Genomic DNA, 22,532 nt, shown 5'->3' with positions numbered 1-22,532 from the left:
AATTCAATTCAACATCTGTATGCACGATATTAACCAGCTATCTGTCAAAGGAAAGGTCTTCAAATATGCACATGATACAGCTATATTATTCATTAATAATAATGCAAGAAAAGCCCAAACAAACAAACAGGAATATGGCCACTGACGTCCTCAGTGTAGGAAATTAATAACATATTTTTCGAGTGTAGTAGAATTTATTGGTAGGATTGAAATAAATGTAGGTCCACATTTGACTGTAGTCATGAAATGTTTTCATATACAGGTAAAAATAAGTTTTTCCTTTCCTTTTTGACACCTGTGTACTAAGTGAATCTCTTACTAACTTGAAATATCTTTGACTGCATTTTCATGTTAGATTAGCAATTACACTACGCATAGCACATTAGTTTTTCATTTCTCATTTCATGGTATGTTAAATCTATTATTGCCCATTTATTAGATACCGCACTCTTACTGCTGTTAGCTATATTAATTTATTTATTTATTGTTACTAATATTAGATGAGCGGTGGAAGATATACTCAATTTGTTTCGAAATCCAAGAAAAGAAACGTCAACCCCATGTATTATAAGCTATCGAATAAGCATTATCGGTAGAAATATTGAATCAGGAAGTTTATTCTTGAGATGATGTCCCTGCAACCTGTCAACCAAAAGTAGGTTTGCACAAAAATATCTCACAAATGGATGTTTCTAATACAATCTTGATCGGTGTTTCGTCAAACATGACAGAATTTGAAACTCTTCTAAGACACAATCCCAACAGCTTGAGTGAAGTTATGAATATGATTCAAGTGGGAAGATTCGGTAAGATTTCTTTGCACTTTGATAAAAAAGTATGATTGACATATCTATTTCTTTGACTATATCTATGGAAATATATTTTTATTACACTTCACTGTCCGAAAAATCTTTCAGATGATATATATGCATAGCATCATACATCTCCTCAAGGAGATGTGCTTTACTTTAAGGGTAAATACTAAGAATAGCGACCAGAGCTTATTCCACCTTTACCATGATTTGCCTAAGACTTGCACTACGTGTGGGTCACCCAGACGCACTACTTGTAGGATCAGAGCTTGTAGGCGCAAACTTGACTTGTCTGTTTGCGCCTACAAGCTCTGATCACTATTCTTAGTATTTATCCTTAATGTAAAGAACATCTCTTTGAGGACATGTATGATGCTATGCATTAAAGGCAAGGGATTGAATCAACATTGTTCTTAATGAATCAGTGTAATGAGTTTCCATAACAGAAACTTTAAAAAAATGAGTGTTAAAGGATTCTTTCTGGGTGTGCTTCCTAAATAAGAAAAAGAAGAAGAACCTATCATAAGTTATTCTTGGCTATTATTTGAAATTCTGTATTTGAAATTGTTTCAGAAATATACCAAGCTATCATCTCAAGTGTTGCTTCCAGTAGACCTTTCGCAGAAACACAACGAGATCAAACATACCGAATATAATTTGGTATGTAAAATGTGTACAAGAATATATCTGATATTTTGTCATAAATCATAAAAAAACGAAAATAAAACAGGAAGTATACAATGACGAAAGATTTTTTTTTCTCCTAGAAAACCAGGGTATCATCCACTGAATCGATTACAATATCATTACCAAACGAAACAGCCCGATTCAGCTTAAATTTTCTTTGACTCTAATAATTGAATCTATACACGGTCTTATAATTTGCACGCGAAATGCTTAGCGGTTTTATTAGTTATGTTCACCGATGGATAAATTAATGCACACACTTTCTTATGATGATGGAAATTCCTAAAGCGCTTATAGTGTTGCAAGAAACTACAATATACAAAGGGTTGTGCAAACCCTATAGAAATGACACACGCATTCATAGTCCTATACAGTCGGAACAAAGACCGATATCATATCGATTTGTATTTGTCGGTTAGAAGAAATATTTTCATGTACTTTTTCCATCGGTTCCGGGAGTTAACCAGTCTCTTGTACGACATGTAGGATTTTTTTTTTTACCAGATACTGGATTTTTGCCTGTCTCACGAAAATGATTTGTAGAACTAGCACAATTTTATAAAAATTGTGCGAGTTCATTAATAATATTTAGAGACCACGAAATGTCGATAGATGTTCATAGGTTTCTACTTACCGAACGATTCAAAAAAACATTCGGTACTTCATGTCAGCAATTATTGATTAATTATGGGGTGGCTAGTTATCTTATGTTTTGAATACTTATGGCTAGCCAGCCGTATTCAAAATCATTCATCTTACAATGTTTTTGCCTAATCTATTAGGCAACAGTTTTTATTTTTTTTCTTATTTTAGAATTTTAGAACTTATTTTAGAGTCCTATATATAATATAGGTGGCTTTAATGTCATTATTCTAAAAACAGATAAGAAGAAAGCCGTGCCTTTTAGTCCCTTGCCAAGGCAATTGGCCATAACTTTTGCCCTACATTATTCCCACCTCTATCATACCCAAATGGCTCATTTGCAACATCACCCATAGAAAATCTTAACCTCCTGGCATCGCACTTTGCCTCCAATGCACACATAACTGACAATGGCAAATGCCCTCCATTCATTCCAGCTGCCCAACATACAATGCCTCTATATCCTTTTCCCAAAAGACGTCAAAAACCTGCTATCTAAATTAGACACAAAAACATCTCCTGGCCCAGACGGACTTCCTCCAATTATTCTGGAGGTCTTTGCATCTGAACTGACTCCTATCCTATGTCACCCGTACACACTCTTTTACTCCATTGGCGTATATATCCCAAAACCTGGAAGCTGGCCTATATTCAACCCATTCCTAAAAAAGGGTGACAAATCACTGCGATCTAACTACCGCCCTATCTCAGTCACTTCAGTCCTATCTAAAGTAATGGAGAAAATCATCAACTCTCAAATCCTAATCGACCTTGAAGGTACCCAGCTATTAAGCGACCACCAGTACGGATTCCGCCAAAGCCGTTCAACAGGAGATCTACTCTCATACATCACCCATCACTGGACAAGCGCTATGGAGAAATTCGGCGAATTCCAATTAGTTGCACTTGATATCTCGACAGCCTTTGACCGAGTCTGGCACAAAGGCCCACTAAGCGAACTCCCATCATTTGGACTGCATCAGGACTCCTGCAGATGGATTGTCAGCATCCTGTCTGGACGCACATTATGTGTGATGGTAGACGGTTCCATATCCTCTCACCATTCAACTAATGCCGGGGTCCCTCAAGGCTCAGTTCTCTCACCGACTCTCTTCCTTCTATATATCAATGACCTACTTCAGTTGACCTCTAACCCAATATACAGTTTTGCAGATGACAGCACACTATATTTTTCCCTTTCATTTGACAAATCCTACTATACACAACTCACTTCAACCCACAGAACATCAACCACCTCTGCCCTTAATTTCGACCTCCGCCCCATCTTCCGATGGGGCTCAGACAACCTTGTCAACTTCAACGCTAGTAAAACTCAGTTCTGTCTTATTTCTCACAAAAAAAGAACCATTTTCCCCAGCATTGTTTTCGATAACACTCAAATTCACAGACAAGACGAAATTTTTTTTCTCTTCTCGGAATTACCTCGACATCAAGCCTCTCCTGGCATAAACACATCACAACCATTGCATCCTCAGCTTCCAAAAAAACCCCCAAATCCTGCCCATAGAAACTAAATATCTCACTAACAAACATTCATCCTCCTATTCACAAAGTGCAGAACCTAAAATCACAACCATCACACAGGTGAAAACAACACGCTATCTTGGACTTCACTTCGATGCTGATCAAAGTTGGAATACCATACAAACCACCTACATACCAAGCTTAGAATAATAGCAAGCAAACTATACAGATTAAAAGACATTGCCCCAATCCACATAAAAATACTAATCTATAAAGCATTATGTGAAAACATTTTAAGATATGCAATCACATCATACGCATTCTGCACAGACTACAGACTTAAGAGGCTACAATGGTTGCAAGATAAAATGATAAAACTGATATTCTGGGAACAACCCACTCTTATGCAGGAAGCACGGGCAAAACACAAAATATTTAAGGAGAAACACTTATGCCACTACACAGTCATGTTAAAACACTACTATAGCCCAACATATAGAGTAACCAGAACAACATATCAAATAACAAGACCACAGTCAACAAACTACATAATATATAAGTATAACAATCACACGGCAAAGCCCCTGAATCTTCTACGTACCTGACATGATAAACAAACTGCCGTTCTACAACAGAAACCTAGGAACATACAGAGAGCTGAAACAGGCACTATATAAATATTATAGCGAGAATAAAAATTAGAGCAAATCCTATTTCTCTCTCCCCCACCACACATGCACACACACACAAACCTATGACAACCCCCCCTCTCAAAAACTATCGCTACAAGAACACAAAGAAACAAACACGCCATGTCTAAATCCAACCCTATTTGCACACACAAAAAAAGTTAAACTGTAATAGCGGTCGAAGTCTTCCAAGCACATACCAACAAACAGTACAATCAACCCCTGGCTTGTGACCAGTATAGGAACATAACCATGAAACCACCACCCTCTGTCATCTATTATCTTCCTCAGATAAGCTCAGCTAAGCTTCGAGGAAGAAAATTACTAACTTGTAAGTATCTGTTATACACACTTGTAATGCGTTATAAATATTATATATATATAATTACTACAGCAACTATGTATGCAATTCATCTGAGACATAAAAAAAATAATAAATAAATAAATAAAATAAATAATAATAATAATAATAATAATAATAATAATAATAATAATAATAATAATAATAATAATAATAATAATAATAATAATTATTATTATTATTATTATTATTATTATCAACCCCCCCTCTCATTTTTCGATGCTCCCATATTTCAAGTTGCAAAGTAGATCTTCTCTTGTGAATTAAAATTTAAAGTACATCAGTGAACTCCGTTCTTCAAGACGAACATATAGATGTAAAAACTGTAAGTATCTGTTAAGTAATAAGTAAAATATAACTATTCAAAGTTCGAGGTATACGTTGGTCAACTACGCGAGAAGAGAACAAAGGAGGACGCCATATTAGAAAATACAGCAAGATCGTCAAACAAGAAGTATGAAGTGCTACAAATGCCAAGAAGACCTAACGGGGGAAGAAAACCATGTCACATGTAGGAACTGCCAAAGAAACATGCATTTTTTATGTTCAGGATTGTCCGAGACTACCTGGCAGCGAAAATCAAACTAGAATCGTGACGAGTGGAAGTGTCCCCATTGCAGAGATAACAAAGGAACGTCGCCTTCGACCGCAGGCGGAAAACAGCCAACGCAGAAAACAACCGCAGGCAGTAAACAGCTATCAACAACAGAGGGAATTAAAAACAAAGAAAACAACAACGGAAACCCAGGTGAGCCATCTTTAAATGCATTACTAGAAAATAGATTACAAAACCTAAAAGACGGTTTAATCGATTTTGTTGGAGAACTATTTAAAAAACATACCGCACAAATTACAGAAAAATTTAACCAATACGAGGCATTTATTAAATTTAATAATAACTCGATAGAAGATATGTTACAGACCGTTAGAGAAATTAAAAACTGCGTCAAAGAGCTAACTGAAAGACAGCATAATTTACTTAAAGAGACGACGGACCTACGGCAAGAACTAAACTCTCTAAAGCAACAGTACGAGCTCTCAAACCAACAGCAGCACAAAAATGACCTCCTCATAAATGGTCTCCCAGAAATAGCAACGGAACCTCTAAGAGACACTGTAATACAGCTAAGCCAAAAAATCGGCTCCCCCATTGAACAAAGAGACATCCAGTCAGTGCATCGGTTACCACAAAAAAGGAAAAGAGAAAATAATACCCGTCCTTCTCCCGTCGTAGTGCGACTCACCAACAGCCTAACAAAAACTACACTTATAAAAGCTAGCAGGATTAAAAACCCAGTAGTAAAGGATCTGAAAGGAGACCACGACAACACCCCAATATACTTGTCAGAATACCTTACTCCACACTATCAGAAAATATTCTACCAAGCAAGGAAAGTAAAAACAGAAAACAATTACCAGTTTATATGGATAAGAGACAGCAAAATATTCCTTAGAAAGACACAAGACTCAAAACCAATCGAAATAAAATCCGTAGATGACCTCAACAGGCTGTCACACTGAAAGGAATATTGAAAACTTGTAAAGAAGGAACAGAACACCAACCAACATGAATGCAGACCATCAAGCAGACGTAATCACCCCGGAACACGATAATTGCCACATTCTGAAATCAATATCAGAATGGAAAGAACTGACAATCCCGAAAAAAGGACTATATATTCTCCACATCAACATCAGAAGCATTCAAAAATACTGGCTGACCCTGCAAGCTTATCTGAAGGAAGATATAGACGAAATAGACATTTTAATACTGACTGAAGTATCTACGACAAACGAAGAGGCATCCTCCTACCAAATGCCACACTTCCAACAACACAAACACTGCAGACAAACAAAACGAGGCGGTGGTATAATAATATTTACCAAACATAAACTAGAAGTAACAGAAATAAACTATAAATTAGAATACGCAGAAAACATATGCATCGAAATTAAAAACATCAAACAAGAAAACTCCCTGATATTAAACGCAATATACAGACCACCCAACTTAAGCACCACAAAATTCCTAGAAGAACTAAACAGATGGCTTTCAGCCACGAAAGTAGGCACCTCAAAATACTTGATAATAATAGGAGACATTAATATAAACATTAGGAACATAAATAACAACACAGAACAATACCTAGACCTATTATCGGCATATAACATAACCCCATCCATACAGTCGTATACACGAGAAGAGATAGTCGGAAACACAACAACCTCAACCTGCATTGATCATATAAATATAAGGGCCCCTCCAAACAGCCACACAGCACCCGTCATAACATGCAAACTAGCAGACCATTATTTCACAGCATTGCAGTTACACACTGAACCAGAACCCATAAAAATCACTGAGACTACAAAACAGTATCATAGCATTGTAAACGAAGCAATAGTGAACGATGAAATCAGAAAAACAGACTGGATGCAGATAGCATCTTTAGACTCTGCTGAAGCTGTATATAATAATCTTAAACTTGCATTAAACAAAATATACAACAAAGCATTAACAAAAATAAAAATACGCCCCCAAACGAAACAAAATCCATGGATAACAGACAACATATTAACAGACATACAAATAAAAGATGCCCTATGGAAACAACTTAAGAAGTCACCGAACAATATCGCTTTAAAAGCTGAATACAAAAGAAAACGGAATCTCCTAACAACCCAGATTCGAACGGCAAAAAGAAACTATTACAGCAAGAAATTAACAACAGCACAGAATGACATAAAGGAAACCTGGCACCTGATTAATGAAATGCTGGACAATATACACAGAACCACTGCCTCAGAAACAATAAAACACAGCTTTGCCTGCGACCCCAAATCCCTTAAACAGCTGGCAAACAACTTTAATCAGCACTTCGTGAACTCTGTCCAAAAGCTACAAGAAACAACCTTTCCTCACGCACACGATCATTCTCCACTAGGTCCACGAGCAACCCAGTCGATGTGGTTCCCCACAGTAACAAAAGAAGAACTATCACTGGCAATTCAACAAATTAATACTAACAAAGGACCGGGGATAGACGGAATCAGACCAAAAGACATCAAGAAACACTCAACCGACCTACTTCCAGTTATACAAAAACTGTTAAATAAAATCTTCGAAACGGGACACATACCTGAAACACTGAAGACTGCATTAATCACACCCATACACAAACAGGGAAAAAGAAACATAATAAGTAATTACAGACCTATCGCCACGCTGCCTGTAATCAAGAAAATCATGGAGCGCATTGTACATCAGAAAGTCTCCACATACGTTGAAAAATTTCAAATCATACCCAAAACACAATATGGCTTTCAAAAAAATAAAGGAACAGCAACACTCCTGGAAGATTTCACAGATCTAATAAACGCTGCATTAGATAAAAACAGAATAGCATTAGTGGTATTCATTGACCTAACAAAAGCATTTGACACACTAACACATAAAACCTTGTTAACGAAACTTACCCATATCGGAATTGGAGGTCGTCTACTCCAGTGGTTGAAAGCATACACGAAAAACAGAAAGCACATCACACGTATAGGATCAGCACACAGCAAAGAGGTACATGTAACCCGTGGAGTACCGCAAGGAGCTGTCCTATCTCCCATTCTATTTAACATATACACACACGACATAAGCCAACTCCCCCTAAAAAGTAAAATCTTCCAGTATGCAGACGACACTGCCATAGTATCTATTCACAACACTGCAAAAATCGCTTACAAAAATATGCAACACGACATCAATCAAATCACTAACTGGTTAACCGAAAACGGCATATATATAAACCCTGGAAAAACAAAGCTAATGATATTCAAAACCCCCAAACCCTGCCCATAGAAACTAAATATCTCACTATCAAACACTCATCCTCCTATTCACAAAGTGCAGAACCTAAAATCACAACCATCACACAGGTGAAAATAACACGCTACCTTGGACTTCACTTTGATGCAGATCAAAGTTGGAATAGCCATACAAACTACCTACATACCAAGCTTAGGATAATAGCAAGCAAACTATACAGATGAAAAGACATTGTCCCAACCCACATAAAAATACTAATCTATAAAGCATTATGTGAAAACATTTTAAGATATGCAATCACATCATACGCATTCTGCGCAGACTACAGACTTAACAGGCTACAATGGTTGCAAGATAAAATGATAAAACTGATATTCTGGGAACAACCCACTCTTATGCAGGAAGCATGGACAAAACACAAAATATTTAAGGTGAAACACTTACGCCACTACACAGTCATGTTAAAACACTACTACAGCCCAACATATAGAGTAACCAGAACAACATATCAAATAACAAGACCACAGTCAACAAACTACATTACATATAAGTACAACAATCATCACGGCAAAGCCACCCGAAACTTCTACGTACCTGACATGATAAACAAACTGCCGTTCGACAACAGAAACCTAGGAACATACAGAGAGCTGAAACAGGCACTATATAAATATTATAGCGAGAATGAAAATTAGAGCATTTCCCGTTTCTCTCTCCCCCACCACACATACACACACACACAAACCACGACAACCCCCCCCTCTCAAAAAACTACCACTACAAGAACACAAAGAAACAAATACACCATGTCGAAATCCAACCCTATTTGCACAAAAAAAAAAAAAAAGTTAAACAGTAATAGCAGTCGAAGTCTTTCAAGTACGTACCAACAAACAGTAAAATCAACACCTGGCTTGTGACCACTATAGGAACACAACCATGAAACTACCACCCTCTGTCATCTCTTATCTTCCTCAGATAAGCTCTGCTAAGCTTCGAGGAAGAAAATTACTAACTTGCAAGTATCTGTTATACACACTTGTAATGCGTTATAAATATTATATACATATAATTACTACAGCAACAATGTATGCAATTCATCTGAGACATAAAAAAAAAAATAAATAAATAAATAAATAAATAAATAAAAAATTAAAAAAAAAAATTCTGTATAATCCTTATTGTAAATACTGTAAATATTATTATTCTATGTAACTTATACTGAGACAATAAAAGGTAAAAAAAAAAATTATTATTATTATTATTATTGAATTTTGTGTGTATGCTGCATTACTGCATTGTATCGTGAATTGTGTGCACATTGGTGCCAATCCATATTTAGCTAGTTTAAAAAAATGTATATTCATATTTATAAAATGTACCCTGCATTTTGTATATCGAATTTACGTACTGTACACAAAAGATAATATTTTTCATTGTGTGTGTGCAGATACTCTGTGTGATATCATTGTGATACCTTATCATTTTCATTGTAAAAATAAATAAGTCGTTTATTAAAAAAAAAAAATATTACTATTATTATTATAATTATATTCTAAATTCAAGAATTCTGTATAAACCTTATTGTAAATATTGTCAATATTATTATTGTATGTAATTTATACTGAGACATAATAAAAAAAAATATTATTATTATTATTATTATTATTATTATTATTATTATTATTATTACAGTTCTTTTAATTATGAACTCTATAAAGATATACTTAATAAATTTGTATTTTTGTGTTTTTAAATAAATAAACTAGTTTCATTTTGTCACAAAAAAAATATTATTATTATTATTATTATTATTATTATTATTATTATTTATTTTTTTTTTTTTATTATTATAATTATTATTATTATACACAGAACCACTGCCACAGAAACAATAAAACACAGCTTTGCCTGCGACCCTAAATCCCTTAAACAGTTGGCAAACAACTTTAATCAGCACTTCGTGAACTCAATCCAAAGGCTACAAGAAACAACCTTTCCTCACACATACGAACATTCTCCACTAGGTCCACGAGCAACCCAGTCGATGTGGTTCCGCACAGTAACAAAAGAAGAACTATCACTGGCAATTCAACAAATTAATCCTAACAAAGGACCGGGGATAGACGGAATCAGACCAAAAGACACCAAGAAACACTCAACCGACCTACTTCCAGTTATACAAAAACTGTTAAATAAAATATTCGAAAAACGGGACACATACCTGAAACACTGAAGACTGCACTAATCACACCCATACACAAACAGGGAAAAAGAAACATAATAAGTAATTACAGACCAATCGCCACGCTGCCTGTAATCAACCAAATCATGGAGCGCATTGTACATCAGAAACTCTCCACATACGTTGAAAAATTTCAAATCATACCCAAAACACAATATGGCTTTCAAAAAAATAAAGGAACAGCAACACTCCTGGAACACTTCACATTTCTAATAAACGCTGCATTGGATAAAAACAGAATAACATTAGTGGTATTCATAGACCTAACAAAAGCATTTGACACACTAACACATAAAACCTTGTTAACGAAACTTACCCATATCGGAATTGGAGGTCGTCTACTCCAGTGGTTGAAAGCATACACGAAAAACAGAAAGCACATCACACGTATAGGATCAGCACACAGCAAAGAGGTACATGTAACCTGTGGAGTACCGCAAGGAGCTGTCCTATCTCCCATTCTATTTAACATATACACACACGACATAAGCCAACTCCCCCTAAAAAGTAAAATATTCCAGTATGCAGACGACACTGCCATAGTATCCATTCACAACACTGCAAAAATCGCTTACAAAAATATGCAACACGACATCAATCAAATCACTAACTGGTTAACCGAAAACGGCATATATATAAACCCTGGAAAAACAAAGCTAATGATATTCAAAAACCCCCAAACCCTGCCCATAGAAACTAAATATCTCACTATCAAACATTCATCCTCCTATACACAAAGTGCAGAACCTAAAATCACAACCATCACACAGGTGAAAACAACACGCTACCTTGGACTTCACTTTGATGCAGATCAAAGTTGGAATAGCCATACAAACTACCTACATACCAAGCTTAGGATAATAGCAAGCAAACTATACAGATTAAAAGACATTGCTCCAACCCACATAAAAATACTAATCTATAAAGCATTAGGTGAAAACATTTTAAGATATTCAATCACATCATACGCATTCTGCGCAGACTGGAGACTTAACAGGCTACAATGGTTGCAAGATAAAATGATAAAACTGATATTCTGGGAACAACCCACTCTTATGCAGGAAGCATGGACAAAACACAAAATATTTAAGGTGAAACACTTATGCCACTACACAGTCATGTTAAAACACTACTACAGCCCAACATATAGAGTAACCAGAACAACATATCAAATAACAAGACCACAGTCAACAAACTACATTACATATAAGTACAACAATCATCACGGCAAAGCCACCCGAAACTTCTATGTACCTGACATGATAAACAAACTGCCGTTCGACAACAGAAACCTAGGAACATACAGAGACCTGAAACAGGCACTATATAAATATTATAGCGAGAATGAAAATTAGAGCAATTCCTGTTTCTCTCTCCCCCACCACACATACACACCCACACACAAACCACGACAATCCCCCCCCTCTCAAAAAACTACCACTACAAGAACACAAAGAAACAAACACACCATGTCTAAATCCAACCCTATTTGCACAAAAAAAAAAAAGTTAAACTGTAATAGCAGTCAAAGTCTTTCAAACACGTACCAACAAACAGTAAAATCAACACCTGGCTTGTGACCACCATAGGAACACAACCATGAAACCACCACCCTCTGTCATCTATTATCTTCCTCAGATAAGCTCTGCTAAGCTTCGAGGAAGAAAATTACTAACTTGCAAGTATCTGTTATACACACTTGTAATGCGTTATAAATATTATATACATATAATTACTACAGCAACTATGTATGCAATTCATCTGAGACATTAAAAAAAAAAAAAAAAAAAAAAAATTCTGTATAATCCTTATTGTAAATACTGTAAATATTATTATTGTATGTAACTTATACAGAGACATAATAAAATGCAAAAAAAAAAAAAAAATTATTATTATTATTATTGAATTGTGTGTGTATGCTGCATTACTGCATTGTATCGTGAGTTGTGTGCACATTGGTGCCAATCCATATTTAGCTAGTTTAAAAAAATGTATATTCATATTTATAAAATGTACTCTGCATTTTGTATATCGAATTTTCCTACTGTACAGAAAAGATAATATGTTTTTCATTGTGTGTGTGCAGATACTCTGTGTGATAGTAAACCTTATCATTTTCATTGTAAAAACAAATAAGTCGTTTATAAAAAAAAAAAAAATTATTATTATTATTATTATTATTATTATTATTATTATTATTATTATTATTATATTCTAAATTCAAAAATTCTGTATAAACCTTATTGTAAATATTGTAAATATTATTATTGTATGTAATTTATACTGAGACATAATAAAATGTTTTTTTAAAAAAATTATTACTAGTAGTAGTAGAAGTAGTAGTAGTAGTATTCTGTATAGTCTGTATTAATGCAGCATACACACACAATCCTCTCAAACTCTAGTTTCCACTATCTACTAAAAAATGAAGCCTAGTTATCTTAAGGTGGCAGCCCCACCATTAGGATACCTATCGTCATGCTAGTCACTTGAAATAGGGAAACACATATTACTTTCAAGTCTCAACGAAATACAAACCAGACAGAAAACATGGGATACGATCGCAAACTAGAAAATGTTAAGAAACTTTGGAAAAATAAAAACGTGGTGAAATGTGCTACATAGAATATTAGAATCATAGCACATAAAGAAGAAGAATTACACCAAATTTTAAATGACGAAAATATAGAAATTGCAGTTCTTACAGAAACAAAAAAGAAACTTAAAGGGGAAAAAGAAACAGCTAACTACAATGTCATCAGAAGAAGGAAAAGAAGACGTTAAGTTAGAAGAGGGCTAGAAATTGACACAGATCACAATTTAGTACAGGCAGAACTAAGAGTTCCACCATACTGGCTACAAAACAAAAGAAGACTAATAAATGATTCAAGTAGAAGAAATTTATACTAACAGAGGATTAATAACTACTTAGAAAAAATAAAATAAAATGAAGACATTGAAAAAGAATAGAATAATATAAAAGAAATTATCGCATCAGGAGTTATCGCGTATTTCCCGGAATAATAAAATAAATACGCTATTATTTGCAGATGATCAGGTAATAATATCAGTTTTATCCATAGATAAAACTAAAAGAATGGCATTTTGTGGACAAACTCCAGTTAGAAGCAAAATAGTTATGAATAATAAAATAATAGAACAGATAAATACTTTCAGTTATCTTGGATGTGAAATGATGGAGAAAAAGACATAAAATTAAACACTTCAAACTTTTTACAGATTATAGGCCTGATAAATAGAACACTCAACCAAAATATAGCACAAAAAGAAACACGCTTCAAAATATACAATTGTTAAATTGTGAATGAAGATATTTGAGAATTATAATACTTCATTCACATTTAACATAATCTGCCATAACTTAAGCAACACTTGTAAATATTATTTGATGTTAATCTTTTGCTGGTAAATTATTATTCATATAATAATTTAACTTTGATATAAACAAACTTTGAGTTTGTTTATTATTGTTTAATTATTTAATCTTAGAATATGTATTAGTATTGAAAGGACTCATTATTAAAATGTCATTCAATTTATTTTATTTATTCCTGTATAAAAATTATAAGAAGCTGTGCATACATATTATAAGAATTTGTATTTATCATATTTAAATGTATTTTATGTGAACTATCGATTATTACCTTATTTATTATTTCTGAAAGATAATGTAAATATGTGGAATTCTGCTGATTAGATTTTATGTAATTCTTCTGATTGAATTCCATTGGCTAGTAAAGGAGAAACGAAATTGTTTTTAGTTAGCACGTGCTTGGAATGTGAACGGCTATGATATGGAGAGAAACTGGTAGATGTAAGCTGAACTGGCTAGAACCGGATTTTGGCGGGAAGAATAAACGCAGTTGATTGGAAAACGAAAGTAATCAGGAGAGAAAGCTTAGGGGCAGCGAAGAAGAGACCGGTGGTGTGTAATGAATGGCGAAAGGAGATATTCGGAAAAATCGACTAGAAAAAGACCTGGAATAAAAAGGAATTAAAAACTACCTCTATGGGATTCAGATATTATGATAGATTCCTAATGATTAGAGGAGGAATACTGTAAAGCTGAAGTCAATACATACTGGAAAATAAGGAATTAGTACATGACGTAAATCCAATGTGTCGTGTTTAATATTTCAGTTAACATAGTGAAGATTTCTTTGAATTGTGTTTCCTCACGATAATTAGTTAACAGGAATTTTTAAAATGTTCCTAAGTGAATTCAGTGTGCAGAAGTTATAAACCGGTAAGACTTATCTTTTTTTTACATCCAATGTGAAGCAAATGAAAGTTAGTTCCACCTAATTTATCTTAACCCTAGCTGTGGCATTTAACTGGAAATAGCAGAAGGAATAAAGCACTAAAGTGTACTCCCGTGAGTCGTTAACTGCCTTGTAATTCAATTAAGTGTTAATAGACTAGAAGTGAATTAGAGAAGCCAACTATAAGAATATTTATTGTGAATTCTGGAACTTTGAACTGTGAGAACTATTTTCTATAAATCAACAGAATGTAGAAAGTTGACTGTTTGATACTTAACGCACTGTATCTATTCTGAGCACTAGAACTAAATCGATGTGTAGATGATATGATTTGTCTTATAGAATAGAGACAAGTTGTGATAGAAATACTTATCTCTTGAATAATAAGATCTAAGACTTTTGGCTTTAAACTTAAAACCTAACTGAAAAGTTGCCTGTATCTCAGAAATATTTTGGATTTGTTCAGTTGCATTATCTTGTTTAGAAAGTTATACTTGGATGTACATGTTATATAACCTTGCATTAAATGTCTTGTTTTATTGAATTCAATTTGTTGTTTGTCTGATCTTCATTCATTGCACCGCTCATAAAAATTTATCGGACCTTGCAGAAGCCTTTAAAGATACTAATAACCTCGGCCTGTAGAAAAGTGAGATTGCAAACGTTAGTTGATGATTGATTCCTCTGCAATATATAGACTAATCTGAATATAAAGTGGCGAAGGATAATATAAATTTCTTTATATTCGGATCAGTTTAATCAACATCTGACAAATAAAAACGGAATTTAAAGAAATAACGATAAGTCCAATTAACAAAACATAAATGAATCAGTCAGCAAGATAAGACGACACAGCACAATACTTCAGCAGTGTCCACATTATTATATGGCAGTGACATTTGGGCAATAAACAAACAAGATAAACAAAGAATAAAAACAAGTGAAATGTGTATTTTGCAGTTCATCTCATAAACTAGATAAAATTAGATCAAAAAAGGAACGAAGATATTTTAAATGAACTAAAAACAAAATTGATAGAAGAGAAACTAAACATTTATAAACAAAAATGGATTGAACATTTAAACCGAATGGCCAACACCTGACATCCTAAGCAAATACTAAAATATTAGCCAAAAGCAAAAGAGAAGGCAGAGTAGACCAGAAAAAAAGGATACTGAATGGATAATGAGACCGGAACAGACCAATATGGTCTATACCCGTAATTAGTGTTAAGATGAATATGCATTTTGTGTGTTGTTTATCATTGTTGATTCCAATTATTTGAACACAGTTAACACTGTATAATCTTAACAGTGGACATTATGACGTTAACTAAAAACTTCCGTTTTTTACCATTCAGTTTGAAAACTGATGTATACCAAATATAGATATGTATGAGCTAAGTTACAGTAACAATAATGCATTGATTAGAAAAGAACCTTCTAGAGCAATGGGAAAAAAATAAATCGTTAAAAACTAAATATTTAGTAAAGGCCATTGATGTCCATATTTGGACATCAATCAATCACCTTTAATGAATGAATTTTAATGGATTTTTTGCTTATATTGGAAATTAAGCTCGCTGTTTCCGTTTTGTCCATCTCGAATGAAGTAGTAATTTGCAACAGAATTTGACCAACAGGAGTGAATTTTTTCTTTTCTTTTTTCTCAATATTAAAAAATTATATTTTAATGACTTGTGATTAAAATTTTAAAATTTTTATGTAGTAAACACTGTGGTGATCTAGATGCATTAATTGAAATCATGGCAATTAATTCAATTAATTTGATCGACAGAAATAACGATTATTTGATAGGAATAATAGTGCCAGAGTTCTATTTCACAATGGAAATTTTGTCTATTTTTGAAACAATGTGAGAAAGGAAATGTCATTTGTAGGAAATTTAATTTACCTATTATATTATAATTATATTTAATCATAAACTTCATTGCTGCTTTAAATGAAGAAACCTTGAGTTATTCTTCCAGGAACATTTTATAACAGTTATGCTGATTATACGAAAACATGATTACACAATAAAAGAATTATCGTTTGAAGGTAATATTTGTATTAACCTAATGACGAATGTTGAATTAAATACCACCTGCCATGTGGAAAAGAAATATATAATTTTGGCGAAGTAATTGACCTTTATGTTACCACATGTTGCTTTAAATTTCCAATTTATTTGGAAACGATACATTTCGGTAATTATCTGCAATTCTTATTGACATCCTTTTTGCGCTAAGATCAACAATTTTTTTATGTTCTAATGTTGAAATGTTAATTGAAAATTAAGCTATATTAAGATTACTTAGTTTTTATTATTAACTATAATCTGTTGAGCTAAGGACAATGAACAATGGAAAAATGGAACTTTAAATTTCCTCATGATTTAGTGTCCTGTTTCAAAGTTTCAAACGTTCGTTTGAAAACTTCAGATCGCTGATGGAATATGCTTATTTCACGTAATGTAGATCCGTATTATCTACAGACTGTCCCAATTTTCTTTCCATTTTTTTTTCTTTCATGCCCTAAGTAATTTACATTAATCGGTAGGATAACGTTCTTCCTGTTGGTTAGCTTGGGGTTATGAAGAATATTTTAATAACTCAAATAAGACATTTCTATCTCGTCAGAATGATGATCCAGATTTATATCTTTACAGATATTCTGTATCAGAAAAACTGATGACAAAAAAGATTAAAAAAACTGTCGCAGTGTGAAAACCGATTCGAAGAACGATTGTGAGAGTGGCTCAAGAAAATTTAACGGAATTTGATCGCACTATCGAAAGTGCGAAGAAGGAAGAGCACTTAATTAAATTACAAAATTGACATATATTATACCACTTCAACTACGATAACAATTTCATAAATCCATTAGCGGCGTAGGTTTTCTAATCCATCCACAAAAACTTAAAAGACAACATAATTTACACGACAACAATATCAACCAGAATAGCGGAATAGGAATACCTATAAATAAAGAAAAACAAATTAAATAAAAAATATTGCAAATTTTATCTTAATTTCAGTTCACTCATGTGAAGAGATCGAAGCATTTTTTCCCTCTTAAAATAGAACAAATTTTAAATCACAGTAATGAATCTAATAATTATCTTGTGCCTCTTATAAACAAAAATAAAGAAAATAATAACTGAAATTTAATGAGAAAGTTTAGAGCAGGGGAGAGGAATAAAAGAGAAGAAATACTGCTGCAGATGAAGAAAGGCTATTTATTAGGAATTCATACTATATTAAGAAGAAACGTCGTAAATAGTTATGGCGAAGTCCACACTGCCAAATCTTTAATGAAACAACTTTTATAGTGTCCACGAAATAACAGTTTTAAACAATTTTACTACATGTAGTGATCACAGAATGGTAAGATTTAAAATTGTAATCAGGTTGGATGTGCTCACGATCAATGGATAAATGATGCATTCATTTGAGCAAATTCTGGACATTTAAGAATAATTCTGCGAATTTTATGTGTGTGTTTCATTTTTTTTATGTTTTCTTTTCTTCTTTCTTTTTTGTTCTTCATTTCTTTTTGACCTGGCTTCTAAGTCAAGGTCTGAGAATTAAGTAGGCTGGAAAACTTGATATCAGCATCAACATCGGTTTCAAAATTATATGCAATCTATTGCTAACAAAATGAAACCGGAATATTAGTGCACAGCTATCACATTGAAATCTGATGACAATCCAATCTGTACCTCATCAGAAATCTAATAAGTCTTGCAAACATGAACGACAGTGTGGGCGTTGAAACTATGGACATAGAGAAATTCTCTTACCACATGATGTATTTCTAGATGTTGAACGTCTTGGAATCCTATGGAAATCGGATCCAACATCAATCAGGGAATCAATATGCTGTAATATAATGCCCACTCCTCTCTAAAAATAGACAATAACCTAAATGCACTATTGCCGTAAAACAGTGGAATAAAACAAGGCTATCCACTATCTTGCTTTCTTTATGCATTTGCTATAGACTCTCCTGTGTAGCCTAACTGACTCTTTCCAACAATGCACTGTCCTTGACAGCAAATGTGATTAGGTCACCATTATAGTTCTTAAGGACAAAGATTTCTCACATATACAAACGACATATGAACTGTACCAGGAAGCTTCAAGAGAGAAACCAAATGTCTAGAAAGCCAACGGGCTGTGTTGCAGCATTTGAAAAGACGGAACCGACTATTCTACCTAGTCATATGTGGAAAACAAATATTTTAGAAACAAATTTAGAAACACACATTTGCAAGCAATCCAAAATTGGGACACGCTAATGCAGTGCAATTCAAACACTAAGAAATTCTAGTAAACATTTATCAAAAATATACTCAAAAAATACTCAAAAATATACTCAATAAAAGCTACATCCTTGCCTGAAATATTCAAGGAGAATCACTTCCACAAGAGTATTAATTACAAGAAATCCCATCTCTAATAAGTAGTTGCTCTTTCCTTCATGCAGTTGGGATGGTGTGATTTCGTAGGAGATATGTTATCCACAGTTCTGACATCGCGCCAAATCTCTAGAAATAATGGAATATAGAAAATTATAGGAACAAATGAATACCATAAAATCTGCTCATGAGATGGACCATTCCAGAAATCATATCCTTAGCAGGCATTTATCAGCCAATCCCAGAATACTTGTTAATTACATATATCTTAAAAGATTATAAACTTTTAATGCTATCCTGGTGCTTCCAGGATAGCATTAAATGAGTCAACTGAGAAACTTCGGTTTTTTAACCGTTCAGTTCGAAAACTGATGTATACCATATATAGATATGTATGAGCTAAGTTACAGTAACAATAATGCATTGATTAGAAAAGAACCTTCTAGAGCAGAGGGGAAAAATAAATCGTTAAAAATGAAATATTTAGTAAAGGCCATTGATGTCCATATTTGGACATCAATCACCTTCACTGAATGAATTTTAATGAAATTTTTGCTTATATTGGAAATTAAGCTCACTATTTCATTTTTGTCCATCTCGAATGAAGCAGTAATTTGACAACAGAATTTGACCAACAGAAGTGCTTTTTTTTTCAATATTAAAAAACAATTAATGTCTTGTTATTACAATTTTAAAATTGTTATTTAGTAATCTAGTACTGTAGTGATCAAGACACTATATTTGAAATCATGTCAATTAATTCAAGCAATTTGATCGACAGAAATGGCGATTATTTGATCTTTAGCAATAACAGACTCAGAGTTCTATTTCAAAATAGAAATTTTGTCTATTTTTGAAACAATGTGAGGAATGAAAATATCATTTGCAGGAAATTTCATGTACCTAATTTTATTGTCAGAAAATATCATTCCGTTCTTAAATGGACCGACTCAGTTAAACATAAACTAAATCCATTTCTGCTTTAAATAGAGAAACCTTGAGTTAGTCTTCCAGGAACGCTTTATAACAGTTATGCTGATTAACTGTTATAAAGTGCGAAAACACTATTACAGAATAGCATAAATTTCGTTTGAAGGTAATATTTGTATTAATCTAATGACGATGGCTGTAATAAATACTCAGATTTATATCTTTACAGTCATGTTGAAAAGAAATATATAATTTTTGCAAAGTATATTTAATTGAACTTTATACCACGTTACCACCTTTTGCTTTAAATTTTAAATTTCTTTGGAAACGATACATTTCAATAGAATTATCTGCAGTTCTTTTTGACATCCTTTTTGCGCTAAGATCAACAATTTTCTTATGTTCTAATGTTGAAATGTTAATTGAAAATTAAGCTATATTAAGATTACTTAGTTTTTATTATTAACTATAATCTGTTGCGCTAAGGACAATGAACAATGGAAAAATGGAACTTTAAATTTCCTCATGATTTAGTGTCCTGTTTCAAAGTTTCAAACTTTCGTTTGAAATCTTCAGGTAGCTGATGGAATATGCTTATTTCACGTAATCTGCATCCGTATTATCTAAAGACTGTCCCAATTATCTTTTCATCTTTTTTTTTTGTTTCATGTTCTAATTAATTTGCCTTAATGGGTACCATAACGTTCTTCCCCGTTGATTACCTTGGGGTTATGAAGAATATTTTAATAACTCAAATAAGACATTTCTATCTCGTCAGAATGATGATCCAGATTTATATCTTTACAGATATTCTGTATCAGAAAAACTGATGACAAAAGGATGAGCGATGTGAGACTGGCTGAAGAAAATTTAACGTGATTGGAGCGCACTTTCGAGAGTGCGAAGTGGGGAGAGCACTTAATTAAATTACAAAATAGACATTTATTATACCACTTCAACTACGATAACAATTCCATAAATCCATTAGTGGCGTAGGTTTTCTAATTCATAAAAACTTAAATAATTTACACGACAGAAATATCAACCAGAATAGCGAAATAGGAATGCCTATGAAGAAACATCGCAAACGGATGTGGAGAAGTTCCACCCTGCCAAATCTTTAATGAAACAGATTTTATAATAACAAAAAGGAGACATATTATCAGTGATAGTCAGGTTGGATGGGCTCATAATCAGTGGTTAAACGACCCATTCATTTGAGCAAATTCAGGATATTTAAGAATAATTCTGGGGATTTTATATGGGTGTGTTTCATTTTTTTTTGCTCGTTTTCTTTCTTCTTTATTTTTTATTCTTCGTTTCTTTTTGACCTGGCTTCCAAGTCAAGGTTTGGGAATTAAATAGGCTAGAAAATTTGATATTTGCATCAATACCGGTTAAAAAATTATATCCAATCTATTGCTAACAGAATGAAACCGAAATATTGGTACTCCTCTAATACATGGAAATCTGAGGGAAATCCATGACAATCTGGACCTCATAAGAAATCTAATAAGTCTTGCTAACATGATTGACAGTATGGGCGTTGTAACCATGGACGAAGAGAAAGTCTCTGACCTTATTGTGTATTCCTAGCTGTACAATTTCTTGGAATACTACGGCTTTCGGATCCAGCATCATTCAGGGAATCAAGATGCTGTACTATAATGCCCACTTCTCACTAAAATAGACAACAAACAACATGCACTATTGCCATACTACAGTAGAATAAAGAATGAAGCAAGGCTATCGACTATCTTGCTTTTTTTAATGCATTTGCTATAGAGACTTTCCTGTCTAGCCTAACTGACTTTTTCCTACAGTGCACAGTCCGTGATAGCCTATGCGATTACGTCACCGTTATAGTCCTTCAGGACGAAGGTTTCTCACATATACAAACGACATATGAACTGTACCAGGAAGCTTCAGGTGCAAAACTAAATATGTAGAAAGCCAACGGGCTGTGAAGCAGCAATTGAAAAGACAGAACCGACTATCCTACCTGGTCATACGAGGAAAAAAAATATTTTCGAATCCAACTTGGAAACACACATTTACAAGCTATCAAAAACTGGGAAACACTCTCGCAACTCTTCTAGGAAATGCTAGTAAAAATTCATCAAAAACGTACGTACTCAAAAATATAAGGTGGATAT

Source organism: Typopeltis vanoorti, chromosome 4 (assembly GCF_054136105.1).
Source record: "Typopeltis vanoorti isolate ZY-2024b chromosome 4, IOZ_Tvanoo_1.0, whole genome shotgun sequence".
Classification (NCBI taxonomy): Eukaryota; Metazoa; Arthropoda; class Arachnida; order Uropygi; family Thelyphonidae; genus Typopeltis; species Typopeltis vanoorti.
This window is presented reverse-complemented; position numbering follows the sequence as displayed.